At 38.3% G+C, this 20,600-nt stretch overlaps 1 long non-coding RNA gene across 3 annotated transcripts in view; it reads right to left on the bottom strand.

Annotated features, from left to right (window-relative positions):
• Positions 1-230: 230 nt before the first annotated feature.
• The window catches only part of LOC126068609 (uncharacterized), a 102,579-nt gene continuing 82,209 nt past the window's right edge, over positions 231-20,600 (bottom strand). Inside the window, exons 4-6 of one of the 3 annotated variants that reach the window (XR_007515742.1) lie at positions 19,146-19,287; positions 13,748-13,912; positions 231-3,860 (exon numbers count right to left, since the gene is read on the bottom strand). This is a non-coding gene — a long non-coding RNA (uncharacterized LOC126068609). Of the gene's footprint in view, positions 3,861-11,969; positions 13,913-19,145; positions 19,288-20,600 lie in introns of those variants that run through there. The other 2 variants (XR_007515741.1, XR_007515743.1) reach the window with 2 other exon arrangements.

Genomic DNA, 20,600 nt, shown 5'->3' with positions numbered 1-20,600 from the left:
TTTACATATCTTTGGTGAAGTATCTGTTCAAATCATTTGCCCATTGTTTTATAGTTTTGTTTTATTATTAAAAACTCCTTCAGTTTTAATGAGTGATAAACAAGGCTGATAATGAAGAACAATCAAAATTTTACATAATTCATGGGTACCCAAAAAGATTAAAAAAATCACAATGATTATTTTTTAAAACGATGAACTAAATATTCTCTAAATGTTATTCCAAACTTGAAATTCTTCCACAGCTTGAAAAGAATTTAATTTTTTATCAGTGTTACTATAAAGTGCTACATAGGTTCAGAACTTAATTAGTAAACAAAATAATCACATTCCCATGTACTCTAGTGGTACCTAAATCATCTTAGTCATTCTTCGGTGAATCAGCTAAATTATCACATTTCACACTCTGTACTAATCATACTCTAATCCTATAGATTCCATTTTACAATTTTTTTTTATATCAAATGTCTACCTTCATTCAAGAAGCAATGAAGACCAAAACATCTATAGCATTGTTTGTGCAAAAAGTAACAGAAAAATAAAATGTGATTTCAAGTATAAAGATGAATCCTCCTTTAAGATGCAGAGTAGGCTAGATTTGAGGGCAGCTACAGGCTTTCCTTTGAGGAAAAGCAGGCCTGGTTCTTCTGTGCATGGCCATCAGTTCACAGCTCAATTGTTACAGTTGATGTGGGTTTCCTTTTAGATGCCTGGAAAATGACTCTGCTGACCACATCCACATTCTGAAATACTTTTTGAGAACTTGTAACCGAACTGCAGGAACTGACTCATTTTGCAGTGCCCAGCCACCACACAGTTGTTCCAGAATAGACTCCAGTCAAAGGCAGCAATATCAAGGTCTAAGAACACAGACTGCAAATTGTCTATTTACATGGGGAAAGAAAAGGGGGAAATCCCAAGGTGCACGGGGCAAACTAGCTTAAGCCCTGAGAGCCCATCAGAGGTGACTGGCCTTAGCGGAAGGACCAAATAGAGGACACTGCTACATGGGCATTCCATGTGCTTCCCTCAAAGCAAAAAAGTCAGAAAGTTTGTAGAAAAGGAATATCTATGTCTAGCTCTTTATATATCTAGCTCTTTATATTATACCTAGAAAGTAGATTCAGTAGAGAGATTTATATGAAGGATTTTGGGAAGATGGTGGATTGAACGCCCATACCTGAATTCCTCTTGCTGTCGACTCCTCAGCAAAGGGACTCTCAGTCTATCAGGAGCATGTCCCTTGTCTCACTAGAGATGAGCAGGAACAGATATCATGTCCAGGATACCAGGAAGAAGTGAGGCAGAGGCCCAAGGATGCCTGGAGTTAGGATTAGAGATTTGCCAGCTACGCTGAGGTTCCCTCCATCCTCCCTTATCCATTTCTACATCTTTATCTCTCAGCTCCCCATGCCACTCACCCAAGGGGGTCAGTTTTCTCATGATGTGCTCACCTCTCCCTCCTCTCAGTGCAGAGCTCCTACCTTCAGGGAGGATGGAAAGGAACAAACTAGGCCCTACTCCACAAAACACTCTATGTTCCTAAATTACTAATTTCTGCTCCCCACACATAAGACTTAGGTCCTCCAGTGGGTTTTTTAGTCAGAGGCAGTGAGGAATTCAGGTTCAGTTGACCTAAACTACAAAGAACAAAACCGATACCCCCTTCCTGCAGGTAAAAAAAAAGAACAAAACCGATACCCCTTTCCTGCAGGTAGCCCCCGTCAAAAAAAAATCTCTGTTAACCCAAATGAAGAATGTCAGGCAAGGTAACAAAAATTAACATCTCAGGTGGTGTGGAGTAAGATAAATCTGGGCAATAATTTGCAAACAGCAATAAAGCTCCTTTGCTTTAAGCCCTGTATGTCGCCAGGCCTGGCTGTGTGGCCCAGTGTCAACAGAATGATGTGCACGCACATGCTATGTCTGCTTTCAGGACGTCATGCTTCTTAACGTGTAAACTCCCAGATGACAGAAATTGCATGGACTTTACACAAAAAACATCAAATAGCCACACTTGGGTAGGAGTTTTACTATCAGATTACGATAATAAGAGAATGACAAGGAGCTGTAATCCATTTATAATAACTCTACCTTTAAGAAATTTCAAAGAAGTTTTTAGCAAAAATTTAAAGGAGAAAAAGTACATATTAGTCCACCCTCCCCAGTTGGCAGGGCTTTGAACCAGTTCATTCTGTTTTGAATCCTTGTTGAGAATTTGCATTTCTACCCCAGTTATACTGAATCAGAACCTAAATTTTAACAAGATCCCCATGTGATTCTTATGTATAACTTCTTAGAAATGCAGAAACTAGAACTCCGATTTGAAGCCCTGCCAACTGTTTAACCAATTTTTTTTCTCCATGCTCCCTATCTGCCTCCAATTGTAAAACAAGTACTATATAACACATCTTTCTAACTTGTATCAAGCAGTAAATTTTCACATATAATTATATGAGGGAATTTCTCAATTGAGTGAACACAAAACTCAGGACTACAGAAACAAAGACATTTTTAACATCAAATTACTTAAAAACCACATAGTTTAAAATTCTGAACTGTCTTGTTTTTCAATTATTATTGCCAGCTGCCAAATCAGGAAAGACATACACCATGGAAGATGAAATTTGGAAAATTTAATAAATTGAATCGAAACATCCCACTGCTAGATACTCGGGGTCCCAAACCTACCTGATGAATAGAAATGACAGGAAGAATTATACACTTTTGGCTCCTTAGCTGCATTTGTATTTCAAATAGCTCTACGGGCAGTCCCCGGATTACAAACAAGTTCGTTTCCTAAGTCTGTCTTTAAGTCCAATTTGTACGTAAGTCAAAACAGTTTGGTACAGTTCCCAACATGAGTCAAATGTTTGTCTTAGCATATAGTATACCTTTCTACGAATAAAAAATTAAACACTTCCAGATACACTAAAACATCTTTAACATAATAATACAGTAATAATGTTTTGATGCCTATCGCAAAGTAGCGCCCATTTGTTATTACGAACCATTGCATGTACCTCAAATTTTTAACATAATAAGCTTTATGGGGGTTGGTTGATAACTATGGGTTATACGTAAGTTAGATTTTTGTAACCCAGGGACTGCCTATACTTTATCTGTCATATCACACTAATTTAAATTACAAAAGTAGTATCTTACCCAAAGACATTTATATCCAACTTGTATACAGTCCAGTTATGAGGCATCATGGGCTCAACTCTCAAGGATCCATACAGAAATCACCTGCACTCTCTGAATAGCTGGGACTTTGTTCACTGCCGTTTTCCCAGACCTAGAATGTTACCTGCTTTATAGTGTATGTGCAATAAATTTTTGTAAAATGAATACTTTTCACATGAAATATTTTCAATGTCTCTGCTTCAAGCTTATGAAGTCTAGTTGGCACCCAAAACAACTTCTGTTAACACCTTGCCCAAACACCCCATGCTTCAAGGGCCAGGTGGACAAAGTTGTAGAAAAGTAATCATTTCCCCAGTATTAAGACAAATTGGGCAGGGGTGCAGGAGAAAGAATAGTTTCCCTGGGTAGAAGATAAGGGAGGGTCTTTTAGAGCATGGGTGTCAAATAAGACAGGGAGAAAGGTTGAAATTCACTGTCTTCACCAACCTAAACTTGGTCCTGACTATCCTTATTTGATTCTCTCTCTCTGAGACAAGAGCCCTGAGATAATAAGCCATTCTGGTGAAGTGTGCTTTTTGTTTGTTTATTTTTTATTTTTGAATCTAGATTAACATTTCGATCCATTGCCCATTAACATACCTACTATTAATGTAGACTTCATATTTCATGCTGAAAACCATAAAACATTTTCATTGCTTTTGCTGCTGTGGTCAAACCTGTATCAGGAAACACACAGACGCAGTTTGTACCATTGAAAAGAACTTGAAGGGTTAGTTATGTGTTTTTCAGAAACTATGGGGAATGACAAATCACAAGTAAAGATAAGGACTCTGGCTGTTTTAAGGAAGAGTATTCATAACTCCAGCATGGTGACAAATAACACTTTTTAAAAACAGTAATTGTATAAACCCTCCCTCCTATCCTCTGATTTCCCCCACCACCACCAAGAAAAAAAGGGTAGTTCTCATTTTTCACATATTTATTTAGAAATATTTTTAAAAACTCATAACAAATTTGCTTGAGGGCAGAGTAAGATTTCTAACCTTTAAATTGGTTTAAGTTCTATTTAAAAATTATTTTGCAAGACATTCTTCTAGTAGTCTTGAATGTTCTCTGAATTTTTCTTTAAATGAGCAAATGAGTTGAAAGCTCAAAGAAGTGTAGACCATATTTAATTACCCATTCCCTACTAAGATCCCTTCCTCTGCCGCCATTTAAAGAAAAAATTAAAAAAAAAAAAAAAAACAATTTTTCTGCATTGTTTTCCCCTCACAAGCCTTGTCTCCCACACACCTTAAAGAGGAGGCATGGCTGCCAAAGGAAGATGCTTAAAGACTTTTTATGAGTATCAGTCTGAATGTTCTTTGTCTCGAAAATGGCGAAAGATCAAATAAAAGATTTAGTCATTGCCTGAGGTGAAAGGAATTAAGAATTAGTTAGTCCCCTAAAGGACTCTCACCCCTGTCCTTTTTTTTTCATTTGTCCTACAGGTGTTAAATGAGAACATGAATAAATGAATGAATGATGAAATAAAAGAAGGAAGGTAGACATAATTAGTTTATCTTCCTAATGGTAGGCTTGATCTAAGGCCAGAGGATTTTTTTTCCTAATTTCCTGGCACTCTGAACCCTCAGGCAGGCAGCCTGCCCTTACCCTCTAAGTCAAATTCTCAATCTACATTTGAAAAAGGAAACTTTAAATATGAAAACCCTTTCCCATATTCTGAAAATTAACTCTTCGCCCAAACATAATGTTTTATGCATACAGACGGCTTCTTGTAATTCTTTGTTTAGAGGTTTTGTCCCACTAGATAGCACCCAGACTAGATGGAGATAAAGGAGAACAATATTAGTGAACATAGATTCTTATTCATTTTAATTTTCTATGGATTAATTCTATACCAAATAGAAGAAAGAATCTCCAGAAGGGTTAATGAAAGTACATCCCTAGGGCTCAAACGCTCACATACTTCTCCCTTCTACCCCCACTTTCAAGTGAAAACATTAGAGAAAAAAATAGGGGAAGTTGCATGAGTAAATTTGTTAGTGCATGAGATTAACTGAAAACAAGGAATTCCCCTCCTATACTTCAGTGGGCTCATTAAAACTCATAAAACACAGATGACTAAAACTGCTCCCAATGATTTGTGAAATAAGAAGCAGAAAAGTCAACTATGTATTTCAATATTGAGAGGTCCAGGCCTGGAAGATGTGACACTTTATAGAAAACCATTTCTGAGACTTTCAGGTTCAGTCAAATTTTATTCTGCTTTTCTGCCCTAAGTACTTGCCATCTGCACTGGCAACAGTCTATCTGGGATTTGGATTTTGGCACCATAACTGATCAGCTGAGTGACCCTAAGAATGTTCCTTTAACCTCTGTGTGCCTCAGTTTCCTCATCTATAAAATGGGCACAATAACTGTACCAGTGGGTTGTCATGAGGATTAAATGGGTCAATGCACCTGGTTAGAACATGGTACCCACCCCACCCACTGCCATCAAGTTGATTCTGACTCATAGTGACCCTATAGGGCACAGTAGAACTGCCCCATAGGCTTTCCAAGGCTGTAAATCTTTATGGAAGCAGACTGCCACATCTTTCTCCCACAAAGCGACTGGCGGGTTCGTACTGCTTTAACCACTGCACCACCAGGGCTCCTAGAACATAGTAAGTATCCAATAAACGGCAGTCAGCATCATCATCATCAATTTGCTTCAGCTGATGTGGAAAAAAAAAGTCATGTAACTCAGCATGGATCTACAGACTTTGGGACTAAACTGACTAAATTTGTCCCTGAAAGAATTGGGGAAGAAAACTAAAGTTGTATTAAGCACCATTGTATCTGGGTACCACGCCACGTGCTTTACACTTGTTATCTCATTTCATGCCACAACCGTATGAGCTAATACTGACACTCTACTCTCCAAGGCTTACGGAAACAAACGGAGTAGCTTTCTCAGCTAGTAAGGTGCAAAATGGAGTTGACAGCACAACTCTACTTGTTTCCAAAGCCTGTGTGTGCCTCTCAGAGAGTAAACATTTCAGTGGATGTTATAAATAGGCACCTTCTTGAGGTGGTGTGACCACTGCCACTTACTTGATGCTCACTGGGAAACATCTGGAGGTATGGAGGAGATTTTTTCAGATAATCAGGAAAAAGCTACCTGCGAATCTTGCAGGCTCTGTATAAATTCATTCAGTTTGTCCCATTTTTAAGAACTCATCTCATTTTATATGTATCACATAAACCCTAATTGAGAAAATCTATGAATTTTCATTTAAAAAATCTTTTATCCATCTCCTTTTAGGAAAGGCAGGAGAACTAAGCCTTCTTCCAATAACACCACCACAACAGGCTTTCAGTAGAACAGGTGCTTCAAGGAAATTAAACTCTTCTGAGCCAGAAAGGGTTAACATTTAACGTAAAACTTTAGCTTGATTTTCATAATTATTCCATTTTATACCTTTAAGTAAATAGCTACACTTCTTTTTCTTAAAGTTGTTCAATAAATTAGCCATTTAAAAGAAAGCAACTAAAATCTATTAAATATGGCTAAGAAAAAATGTCTACTGTTATACTGATGTACAAAAGCATACTAAATTCAACTTTTATGTGCATCTAATCTGTTCCTTTAAGAATTAATACAAAGATGAATGATGTATTCATACAGCCACATTGTTTACAATGAATAATCGATGTGAATTTTTTAGTTTTAAGTTTTAGATTATCCTAAATACTTCAGAATGTATAAACCAGAATAAATACAGGATTGAAAGACAATAGGTTAAAATTGAGAATTCAAGAACTTGAGGCAGGAAATATCCAAGATAAAATCACTTACTTTCTTCAGTATAATATGCAGAACAAGTATTTTACATTGATTTTCTTATTTTTTTAAAGGGGAAAGGGTAGCAAGTGGGTAGATTTAAGATAATGTTTTAGCTGGAATAAATGTTATCTACAGATCCTTACCTAAACTGAGGGTAGTTCACAAAATGTAAAAGTATTTTACTTTGCATGTTCTTCTTAGTAATTCAGAATCATGATTTAAAAAAAAAACTCAATGATTATATTAAAATCTGGTTGTTTCCCCTTCTGAATGAAGATATCAGTTCTCCAAATTCTGATCACAAATCTAGAAGTCTGTTTACAAAAAGAAATTCTCGTGGATGTTGATATAAAAATGATTACTAATAACAAGGAAAATCTAACTGCTTTGGGTGAAGGGAAAGACAACACTCAATACAAGGAAAGTCAGCCTAATTGGACTGGATTAAAAGCAAAGAGGTTTCCGGGATAAAATGAAAGCTTCAAAGGTCAGCAGAGCAGGGGCTGGGGTCTGGGGAACTTGGTTTGAGGGGACTTCTAAGTCAATGGGCAAAATAATTCTATTATGAAAACACTCTGCATCCCACTTTGAATTGTGGCGCCTGGGGTCCTAAATGCCAACAAGCGGCCATCTAAGATACATCAATTGGTCTCAACCCACCTGGAGCAAAGGCAAAGGAAGAACACCAAGGTCACACGACAACTAAGAACCCAAGAGACAGAAAGGGCCACATGAACCAGAGACCTACATCATCCTGAGACCAGAAGAACTAGTTGGTGCCCGGCCACAATCAATGTCTGCCCTGTCAGGGAGCACAACAGACAACTCCTGAGGGAGCAAGAGACCAATGGGATACAGACCTCAAATTCTCATTAAAAGACCATACCTAATGGTATGATTGCGACGAGAGGAATCCCAGAGACAATGCTCCCCAGAACTTCTGATGGCACAGGACAGGAACCATTCCCGAAGACAAATCATCGGGCATGAAAAGGACTGGTCAGTGGGGGGGAGAGAGATGCTGATGAAGAGTGAGCTAATTAAATCAGGTGGACATGGGAGAGTGTGTTGGCAACTCTTGACTGGAGGGGGGATGGGAAGATAGAGAGAGAGGGAAGATGGCAAAAATGGCACAAAACGAGAGACTGAAAGGGCTGACTCAACAGGGGGAGAGCAAGTGGGAGAAGGGAGTAAGATGTATGTAAACCTATATGTTACAAACTGATTGGAATGGTAAATGTTCACTTGAAGCTTAATAAAAATTAAAAAAAAAAAAGGAAAATCTAATAGGCAAAAAAATTATTTATAGCAGTCTGAGATTGACAGATGGGAATGAGTTTGAAGATGACATTAAAGAGGCATAAATGTAGAACCTTTAAATCTCTTCAAAGATAACATTACTGCTAGTGTGTGACTAAAAGACGAAACAAATAAGTAAAACGTATCAGACAGAGATAAGTACCAAGAAGAAAAATAATACAGGTAAGAAGGATAGGGAATTTGAGGTATAGAGTGGGCAAGCTGCCACCAGCTTGGGATGAATTTTCTTATCCCTAGAAATATATAAGGGTTGCAGAGGTATCTTATATACTAATATTTATCTATATTTTTGACAAGTACTGCTAGAAGTATCCTTTTAAGGATTCAAAGAGTGCCATAAACCTACAGTTCCCCCCACAGGCCTTGCTTTGTCCCAGTGTGGCTCCCCTTCGAGATGACCCATGCCCTCCCTCATCAGAGCCCAAACCTCCTGCCATGTAAAGGATTCAGAAAATGTCTACAAAAAGGCATTTTTCACTATTCAAGTTAATTTCTTTGTGGCTAAGAAAAGAGTTATTTTACTCGTCTAACTCTCAAAATAAAGAAGTCATCTCCATGATAGAGATCATGTTGGGAAGCGATTAAGAGCCTCTCAGATCCCTGGAACTCTCACACTTCCACCCAGGAGAAACTATTAAAACCCTTTCCCAGTAGGGCCCTGGTAATGACCATTAGCTGTGATGGCACCAGGCACAGGGTGATTAGGAATAAAACAAACTGAAACGTCCCTCTGCCTCAGTCAAGAGATTCAGTGCCACATCTTCAGTCCTCTCTCATACCTGAAAAAAAACTGAAGCAGGCTCATTAAATAAGACCAGACTGCAGCTAAACCACTTTCAAATCTTGGCTCCACTACTTCCTAACTGTCTCACTTTAGGCAAGCTGCTTCACCTCTCTGTGCATCAGTTTCCCATGTACGTTGGGGATAACAATCATATTGGCCACAGGCAGTTTTTGTGAGGATTACTGTATTTTTAAGCAAATAACATGTACCTTCTGTTTGTTTGCCAGCCGTGCCATCCCCGGGCAAGGTATTTTTGTAAGCTTGCTATGCTAATTTTTTTTTTTTTTACAGCAACATGCCAGGCACTGTTTTAGATGCTAGTGATTCATTTAGAATAGTGCCTGGCACACAATATGATCTCAATATATGGCAGCAATTAGAGGTCTACAAACCCTCATCTGACACTAAGATTGAATATTATTATTTTATAAAAGAAATAGGGTTATTATTCTACATATATATAAAACTCCAGGAGGTCTGAGGCAGCATTCTATGATCAAACACATTAAAATTTCTAAGTAGAAGTAAAACCAGGGCTTCAAACTGGTTTGAACCAGTTCAGTCATGGCCAACGAAGTAAAATAGGAACAGACCAGAAGTTTCACAATTTGGCAGATTTGGCAAATTGTGGCTTGAAGCCCTGGAACGGGAGACTCCGAAGAGGTATAAAGAGCCCTTTCAGGAGCCTGATACATGAGCCTGGATTATTGGCAGGATTGTAGGAGAGAGACACACATTGAATGTGGTACGGTCAGCTGCCATATTTGAGCAGAGTGCTGCCATATTTGAGCAGAGTGCTGCCATCTTTGAGCAGGGCACCACCATCTTTGAGTGGGACAGCGCTGCTTTCTCCTGTGCTGAAAATCTGAGGGCAAGAGATTTGGTTGGTATGCAACGAATAAGCTGCCCTTGTTCTTTAAGAGGGAGATTACGTCTCTAGCAGAGCCTAGACCTGTAATTTTTCCCGTTCTGGCTATCTGTCCAGTAAACTGTAACTTCAAAAATTCGGATCTGTTCCTGTGCTGCTTCCTTGGCCATGACTGATCTGGGCAGAACCAGTTCAAATCCCTGAGTAAAATATACAAATATCCATAATAAGTTCGATAAATAAAGAGTATAAATAACCACATCAGTTCAGGTCAAGATTTGCTACCACATTACTTATATTAAAATCTTTTAATTTTCAGAGCTTTTTGGATTTCAGAAGAGATGGCAGACCTATATTAAGAAAGGGACAACCCCATTGAACTCTTCCTTTCTAATTTCTGGGGGTAGTAATGAACAAATAAATGGTCAAAACACTCTCAGTTGCTAATCAAAAGGTTGGAAGGAAGTCTGAGTCCACCCAAAGGTACCTCAAAAGAAAGGCCCAGCAATCTACTTCTGAAAAATCAGCCATTGGAAACCCTATGGAGCACAGTTCTACTCTGACATACATGAGGTTGCCATGAGTCAGAGTCAATCCGATGGCAACTGTTTTGTTTTTATAGCATTCTGAATCAACTGATTCATTTCCATAAGCATTAGGTCTTGAACAACCTTTAAGGGTTTTTTTTTTTAAGTTGTTTTTCGAACATAGGGTAAAATACTTAAGTTGTATCACCATTTTAATAGCACGGCCTTGTCTTTTCCATAGAAAACAGACAAAAGCTATTAAATGACAGTTGATTTAAAAACATGTACCTTAAAAGAACACAGTATTCCATGTAGTCAGCCTCGGGGAGATGGATAAATGTTACGTAAAAGTGGTAAACCATCCTGCTACCAAAGGAATTTTCCCCACACTGCATTTTAAGGAAATATTTGCAGCTCTTGAAGAGCTATACAATAACTGGTTCAAGATGTTCTCACTGATGGTCAGCCCTGGCAAAAGGATCTACAAAAACCCATGGAAGCAGACTTCTCCTGCCTCTTTATTACCCCATATGTTGTTACTTATCTCCCCCATCTTTTCTGACCCCTTTACATTTACTATTTTATAGTGAGGTATTGTTTTGTTCAAGACCTATGTCTACCACTCCCAGGGCAATCCTGTACACAAAAACAAGTCAGGAAGACATGAAACAAATGGAGATGCTTACGTTGCTTTATGCTTTTTCCCCTTCTCATTATCCTCCTACTCAATGAGACTGTAGTGGGAGGTCTGAATGACATTTCTAAACTGAGAACTTAAAGCTACATTTCAACACCCAGCTACTCAGTTGTCATAGGAACAACACTGGGTGGCTTATCTGGGTTCTAACAAATAGCCACTTGTTTCACTAGTGACTAAAGCTTCCCTTCAAATCAAGTATTATATATACATATGTATGTGTATATATACATATATACACGCACACATATATATATATATATATATATACACACACACACATACATTCCTCAAGGAAAAAAACAGTCAGTTGGGGAAAACTGTATATCATACCAAAAATTCAAGAAATAAATCCAAAGGGAACGTGTTCATATTTCTAAATATGCGAATATCAAATGCCATTTGAGAAAATTATTTTGAGGTCACTTGGCAAACAAGGCAGATAAAGGAGATTTCCTTCAGTCTGCAGCTTTGCATACCCACAAACACACATGCACACTGTTAGTACTTCTTAACGTGGAAAAAAAAAAATTTTTTTTTTTTTCTTAACAGAGGATACAAAAATGCTAATACTACTCTCAAAGACTCCAGGGAAAAATTCAGGGCATCTTAAAGACACTTTTAAAATTAACAAACTGACAACAGTGAATGGCAAATAGAATTGAAAATATGATGACCTAAAGGAATCTTCTGGGTTATAATTTCTAGCATTTAATATTTCAACCTGCTTATATCACACATTCAAAAGAATGGCTTCTAAATGATGAGTAGAAAGTAAAATTTATATAGAGGTTTTTAACATTTTTTCCTTTTCCCTTTAAACATGACAGTGTTTAGCCAGATTATTAAATCATCACGTTTTACCCAAGTACTTAGATGAAATACAGAGCTGAAAATAATTTTAACTCTCTAAACACAATAAGCAATCTGATATAAATTACCTCTTAATACTTTGTCACCATTTTTCTATCTTTAAGACTCTAAAACCTATAAATTCACGTGCATCAGGGGAATAAGTAGTGTTTTTCCACATCCTCGGCCACACCTTAATTAAGTCAAATAAATTGTAATATTCACAAGGTTGGATCACCTAGTTTCCTGGTTTATTGCAAGACTTGCTCTTAACAGTCAGGCTTACCTTGTCTTTTTATTTATTTATTTAAAAATAAATACTTATACCGAAGTCTTGAAAGTTATTAGTCTGAGAAAAATGACCTTAAAAGTGCTCAAAGTATATAAGAGAAAAAAAAAAAAAAGACCAATTATATATCCCACTAGACTCATCTCCCTCCCCCTCTACCTTCATTCCACTTCACTGCCAACAAAGAGAAACTGCAGCATTGCTATCCTGTTTCATTACATTTTTTCCTTTTAAGATTTCAAAAGTAACAGAATGGGAACCAAAAGTCAGAAATGCAGATTCAACTTTCAGTTTGGTTTAAGATATTTAGGAAGAAATACATAAAAGTATATCCTATATAAGCCAAAACTTACAACTGTCAGTAACAGTTTGAGTTGTGTATTTTCACATTTATAAATGGAGAGCACCAAAATTACCTACATAATTGCTAGCAGTTAAAGAACAAAAATATTTTTCCATCTGATTCTATAAGTAGACATCACGTGATTGCTTCTATTAACCAATAAGAAACTGGTAAAATCACGCAACCACCCCCCACCATTCTAATTTTATTTTCTTATTTGATTTAACCTTTTTGACACAATCATTCTTAAGAAACCAGATCAAGAAATGTGACATTCACTCCTAATATAAAACTGTCTTTCTTTACAATTTGTGAACAAGAACCCATTGTATGTAACACAGGCATTCAAAGCTTTATTGTATTTTTCTGGAAACCTTAAACATAGGGGCAGCTCAGATTTGAAATTAGGAAACTTAATTTAAGGTTTCAGAGACAGACAGGCAGACACACACACACACACACACACACACGATAAAAACTGCTAAGCATGATCTCTCAAAATGTAATGGACCATACAAGAATAACCACCCATTTGCTGTACTAATGTAATCAAATAGAACAATCCTAGAATTCATGGCACAAATGTAAAAAAGAAAAATCTATTCCCAACCAGTAGAAAATGTTTCCAATGCATTACTCGAACTTTCATTCTGTTAACATTCTAACTGAATGCTTGACACCCTTGGGTAGAAGGAAAGGAAAGCAAGGAGACAGGCATTGAAAGCAGCCCTTCAAACACCATACATGCTATTACAGACTAAATGGAAATCTATATCCATGGAAAGTTAAAGCCACAACTACCAAACGACTTATTTTGATGGTATGCTTCCCCCCACTAAAAAGGAAGGAAAAAAAAAAAAACTAAATGCATTACATATGCTCAGCTAAATGAGTGACACATAGCTCGTTTTTGTTAATTACCTGGCCTCATTCTCAGCCTTTATACTATATTCTTGGGCAGCTCTTTTTTAGAATTCCCGACTCTATGTGTTCTCTGGTTCAGCACAGTTGTTAGAGGTCTGTGAACAATTTTACAATTCCCCCACACACCATATGATATCTATTAGGGAGCAATGCCATTTTTCACTTACCAATTCTGGATAAAGCAGTATTTCCTGGTGACAGAATGCTGCTGCTTCCGTTCGCTAAAACTCCCACTTCGCAGCTTGATAAATCTGATTATAAAATGTCTTTGTTCCACATCACATGAGCCGCTTTTCCTACAAGTTTTATAAAGAGTTATCTGCATTTCATTCCTGTGACAAAACGAGTAAGAACAAGGGGGCGGGGGGGGGAGGAGACAGGGAGTAAGTCCACACAAGTTCCTGGCATAGATTTACAGCTGCATTTTTCTTAGTTTAATCATTAAGCTATATTAAAGTGACAGTTACCAGTTCAGATGCCAGCATTTGATCAAGTCGGCCACAACCAGTTTGTGTGTCTTCCACTGGTGTGTGGACCCCAAGGAAGAGGTCACTTGGTCATCTATCACATGTGGCTCAAACACTGGACGCCCCCCTCCCCCATTGAGCAAGCAGCCCAGGCAGGAGAGTGGCCAGACGCCTGGCCCTGGACCTCTTATAGGGACCCGCCAATTAGCTGCTGACCAATAGCAGCCAGCACCTAGTACCTAAGTCACATGACAGGGCAGTCCCTATGACCGCAGGATTTCTGAATTACTGGGGTTACACAAAGGACACTCATTCAGGAAAAGAGAGAAAAAAAAAAAAAGAAGCCATAAGCCGAAACAGAAAACGCCCAGGCTGCGACAACTCCAGCTTTAAAACAGGGAACACCCCAGCCTCACAGACAGAGAAAGAGCCACAACCCAGCCAGGATGAAAATCAGTGGAATGTCTGGCACATATTAAAAAATAATCCCAAAGCTGAGGCTGAGTTTACAAACCCACTTCAGCTATAAATCTACTCCTCCTTCCCCTTCCTCTACAGTCTCCCCCCAAATTTTACATTTTTAAACTTCTTTATTTTAATGAAAGCTCCAGTAAACTTCTGCAAAACCACTGTAGCAAAAATGTACAAGACATGAGCCTCCTACCTTCCTCCATACCTTCAAAAGGTCCCTAAAGAGATGCAAAGTCTGCCATTAAAAAGTTTCTTAAATGAAATACATTTCTTTAAAAATGGATAATTCAGGCATTAAACATTATAAGGACAAATTCCTATGGCTACTACCAAATCATATGTGATTCTCACATGCAATCATTCTGGTCTGTTCACATCAAGAACAGTCTTGTTGAGTAAATGAGCCCCCTTGGTGAATTAGCTCTGAATTTATTTTAACATCCCCAATTTATTTCTTAAATTTTTGTTATGCCTTAGGAAAAAAATTTAAACTATGAACACACCCCTATATTTTTTTACATCAAAAAATGATACTTACAAATGTTCCTTGCTTGGGTCTGTCAGTTTCTCCCCCTGCCCTGACATTTTAAGTCAAAATATGAGCTAAACTTCATTTTGATCAAGCCCTATTTTGATCGTGCAAAGCTGCAACAGCTCCTTCTCTACGGCAAGCCTGGAACACTGTGCTGCTTGCCATTCCCAATTTATGGAAGGAAGCATATGTCAAACAAACCAGGTGATGACTCAGGCTGCCTCCCCCAGCCACGCTTTGCCTAGAATGGGAGGGTAGCGTAAGCACAGCCCATTTGAATGTGACTCAGTTTTATAAGACCGGTGGTTGTAGTTGATCTGACAAGCTCACGTTTTTCTTTTATAATTTGTACATTTCAGTATCAGAATGCACATTCTAGATGGTTTCTAATAATTGGACCGTGTAAAAGAGAAAGTCTTAAGATTATTTTAAGTATGGCAAAGCTCCGGCTCTATTCTTTAATATTTAAAATTTCAAAACTGCACATCACAAATTTTACAACTGAGGCAACCAAACATTCGAGATCACACAACAGCAGAAATCAGGTTTTAAATGTTTAGGTTTAGGTTTACTTGAGGCCTTTACCATGAGGGACTTGGATTCTTTCTGTCCTGAGGACTGAAGTGTAAGTCTCTAAATCTGGGGCACACATGGCGGGTTTTTCAGGAAGTGGTCGGGAGCATGGGAGCCATGTTGTAGCTTTCACTTTTGCATTTACTTCAATTCACACTTATAACCTGAGCTACACACATAGGCGTGCATGCAATACAAACAGGTCACAAAAAAAATCTATACAATCCTTTAATCCCAACCTGCCTAAAAACTGCAAAATAAAACCTTGAAACTTCATTAAAAGTCATCTATGAATATCCCGATTAAATAAAACTATTTAATGCCCAATATTTTTTTTTTTTTCAGTAAGAAGTTTACTACCAAGATGGGGGTGGCATTACATGAAGTAAATTGTTCTCAAGTTATTAGGCAGATACAGGAGCCCTGCTGGCAAAATGGTTAAAGTGCTTGGCTGCTAACCAAAAGGTCAGTGGTTCAAATCCCACAGCTGCTCTGTGGCAGAAAGATGTGGCAGTCGGCTTCTGTAAGATTTACAGCCTTGGAAACCCTGTGAGGCAGTTCTACTCTGTCCTATAGGTTTGCTGTGAGTTGGAATCGACTGGACGGCAGTGGATTTGGTTTGGGTTTTATTACACAGTCAGGAAGAATGCACTAAGAAGAAGTGCAATTCTCCACATGAAAAATCTGGAAGGCTAGGTCTGAGCAGTTTAATTACAGTTATCTCTTTTCAGCATACTTCCTTTAACCTTGACCAAAGTCAGCAACTGCTCTAACCAAGTCCTGAAATTTGTTGTTACATATGCCTCGATGGATAATTCGTTGTTATAATAGAGAAAATACATTCTATTTCTAAATATAGAAGATGTTCAAATATTTCATTTTCAAATGGGTGGATTAGGGCAGAGAAAACATATACACACTGAAACCATGTAAAAGAGATAATTCAGGAGGTGACCATTCACTTTATAGACAGATTCCTTGAAGGGTTTTGCTGGAATAAACCCCCACACTAATTTACCTGTAGAACTGATTTTCAGAAATTAAATTTACATAAAGCTATTTAGAAGTGCCTTTCTGAATTACGTTTTTGAAGTCTATTTTAATTATATGTGCATTATTTTTCAGTTATTAAAAATTATTTATACTTCAACAGGGATGTATTAAACTAGTCACTCGTTTTTGTGCAGAAATTACCTTCCAAAGACACATAAAACCAGTTGCTCTCAAGCCCCAGAGATGACACAAAGACACATAAAGAATATAAAAACCCGTAATTATACGGCTTTCAATTAAAACAAACACATAATATGGAAACAGAATATTAATCAAATCAAGCACTGAAAACTTTAGCATCTAAAACAATCTATAACATAGTTAAAAGCATGGACTCTGGAGCCAGATTAAAAAAAAAAAGTTTTTTTTTTTTCTTCCTGATATTGCCAGGGTTTAAATACTGGCTCTGTCATTCCTGGCTGTAACACCTGGAGTGAAAAAGCTAAAATACATAAGTACTTAGAACAGTGCCTGACAAATAAGAAAGCACTGTAAGAGTTGGCTATTACTATTACTACTACTATTACTATTACCATTCCAGCCTCTACCCTGTAACTGCTCTTTGCATCACCACTTTGGAATCACACACATCTTAGTTATTCCCTAAGTTAACATTTCTGAATGAGAAAAATCCAATTACATATACATATGTATGTACATATATAGGAAACCCTGGTGGCATAGTGGTTAAGTGCTATGGCTGCTAACCAAAGGGTCGGCAGTTCAAATCCACCAGGCACTCCTTGGAAACTCTTTGGGGCAGTTCTACTCTGTCCTATAGGGTTGCTATGAGTTGGAATTGGCTCATCAGCACTGGGTGGTACATATATACATATACATATATATACATAAAATTTTAAATCACTTGTAATTATGACAAACACCTCACCAATCCACATTTTCCTCCCAACGTTGCAGTGGTTTAATTTACTCATCTGGTTTTACATCTGAGATCTATTGGGGCCTGTTATGTATTGAATTGTGTGTCCCCCCGCCAAATACATATTGTAAATCCTAACCCCTATACTGGCTATAATCCCATTTGGGAGTGTTTTCTTTGTTATATTAATTAGGAAGTATTAGTATAAGATGTGTCTTAAGTCAACCTCTTTTGAGATATAAAAGAACAGATGAAGGAAACAAGTACAGTTGGGGAAGATAGATGCCACGCCACTTGAGATCTCCAAGGAACCAAGAAACGTAAGCTGAAAAGAGATAAAGACCTTCCCCCAGAACCGAAAGAGAGAGAAAGCCTTCCCCTAGGGCAAGCACCCTGAATTCAGATTTCTAGCCTCCTAAACTGTGAGAACATAAATTTGTTTGTTAAAGCCACCCACTTGCGGTATTTCTGCACTAGATAACTAAGACAGGGCCTCTCCCTCCATACTCTCTGGAGTCTCCCTAGGACAGTGCAAAATCATGCCGGGGACAGTGGAGAGGACATCCAAGAAGAATTCCCATTCCAGCTGGTCCAGGGCCAGATGCTTCAAGATGTGGAAACCATTATCAGGCAAGAAATAAGGTGAATGTGTCAAAGCCTATGGGAAACACAACTGCCCTTCTGGGGGCAGAGCATGCCCCTGACATCAACAACAACAACAAAAAGTTGCCACGCAGTAGATTCTGACTCATGACAACCCCCCGTGTGACAGAGTAGAACTGCACTCCACAGTGTTTTCAGTGGATGATTTTTTTCTTCCAAGGCACCTCTGGGTAGATACAAACCTCCAACCTTTCAGTTAACAGCCCAGGGTGCTGACCACTTGAACCACCCAGGGACTCCATGACATCAACAAGGGGCTCCCAAACAGAGGTGCCAGGGCATAGTTACAGACCCAGAAAACAGTCCCTGAGGTCTACTGCTTATTCTCTATAGGATCATGACATAGAACCACACCAGAGCTACACTACAGGAACCCCAGGGAGTGCCATGTGTGTGAGTGGGAAGGAGGGTGCAAAAAGAAACCTCAGTACGCATTCTCTGCTCTACTCTCTCATTGTTTTAAAGGAGAAACTACATGGAGTTCCTTCTCAAAGCACATGATAAAGTTCAAGCATCCCACAAACACTTCAGTAACAAAAAAGCTAATCATTCCTAGGCAGCATATGAAATATCTGAAGAATGATAAAAAGAACAGCAAGCAGACATCTCTGCAGCACAGACCAGCTTTACAAATATGGAACTCCTTAAAGATGGTGCTCAGTGCTGCTTTGAGGGAGAAGAGAAGTAGTTGTTATTTATTAGAGGAGGAAAAATTGCTTCAACTTGTCTTTACCTAGGCATTGTTTCTGAGACAGATGGTAACATAATGGGGGAAAGGCCAGCAAAACTGAGAGGAAGTTGTCAGGATTGCAAATGAGCATTTCAGGGGAAGGCTTGATTCTGTTCCCCTCCACGTGGGAAGTCAGTTGGAAGATGCACAGAAGAGAGGATTCAATAGTCCAGCTAAAGACAGGTTGGGAGCTCACCATGGAGATTCCTTTCATCCTCCATTCCTGTCCCAGGGCAACGTCTAAAACACCAAATGATCCAACTATGGCAAATTTTCAAAAGCCAGGGCTACAGGTCAGGAAACAGCCTGGGTTTCAATACTGGCTCTAGTACTATTACCTGTGGAGACAGAGAAAAGTCACCTTATTTTCCCAAAGCTTTTGTTTCATCTGGAGAATGGGGATTCATAAAAAAATACAAGGAAGGAACAAATCACTGCCTCGATAATATTTGCCACCACGATCATCTCACTAAGTGTGAGCTGCCAGCCCGGTACCAATCCCTTAACTGCTTGGAAAAAAAAAAAACAAAGAAAGGAAGAAACAAAAATCTCAGGCTTCCAAGCCACGCTGTTGGTTTGAAAGATGACAACGTGATTTTATTACCTGTGTTTTATAACAATCAAAATCTTCGGATAGTGCTAGATTCACTTTTTCATTACAAATTATCCTACTGAGAACAGAAGATTAGTTGTACATGTATTTCTCAATATTAGAGATTTTTAATGGAAAGCTGCCTATATGGCTATGTGTATGCCTCTACAGACATGCACACAAATGGTTTCTAGACTTATATAAACTAATCTGAACATTTATTTATGAGTGCTTGCCTCTGTTCCAAGCTTTTCATGTTATATAAGCAGCCACTTTGCCCTTCTTTTTGCAATGATTTCAAATCTAAGCAGTATACTTTGGTCAGAAAAGTTTTTATTAGTCGTCTTCTTTCCCCACCCATTTTAAAGAACGAACTGACTCAGTTTTTCAAGGGCAACGCCACTGGGTGGGAGTGAATATGGGAGTGGGCAGGGTGGGAGAAAGAAAGGAGGAGGAGGAGGAGGAGGAGGAGGAGGTGGTGGTGGTGAGAGCCAAGAGCTGAATCACAGCCATGTGAGTAATCTTAAGCTATTTTTTTTTCTTCCTAAGGGTATGAATCAAATTAAGTTTGTTTTGCTGTGGATGAAGAGAAATATAATAGCGTGAATCAGAGCAATTATCAAATATGCGACACTCACTAAAAATTAATTACAATCACTACTTTTCCCTCACATATTTGCCTGAAGATGCCAGAGATCTTTTGTTAATCAATATAATCCTTTAAAAAAATTCTTAAGAGTTTGAACTCAATTCCCACCCTCTTCCCATTAAAAATGTCCTTTTACACATGAATTCCAGAAACAGGAATTATTTCGGAGCTTCTGTGAGATAATCTTTGGCCCTTGTAGGTAAGTGTGAAAACAACATGGCTAACATTGGGAAGAGAGACCAGGTTACACACTGTCTAGCCACGAGCACTGGAATCAAAATAATGAGCTTATGAAAACAATTGTTCAGAAAATGAGTTTCATCTCTTAAGAGCATTCCAATGGGAGTGTTGCATGCAAAACCAAACCCTCAGAAAAAAGTGAGCACTCCTTTCATAATAATTTTAGGTGA

Source organism: Elephas maximus, chromosome X (assembly GCF_024166365.1).
Source record: "Elephas maximus indicus isolate mEleMax1 chromosome X, mEleMax1 primary haplotype, whole genome shotgun sequence".
Taxonomy (NCBI): Eukaryota; Metazoa; Chordata; class Mammalia; order Proboscidea; family Elephantidae; genus Elephas; species Elephas maximus.
The sequence above is the reverse complement of the archived record's forward strand: the minus strand, read 5'-3'. Positions and strand labels throughout refer to the sequence as shown.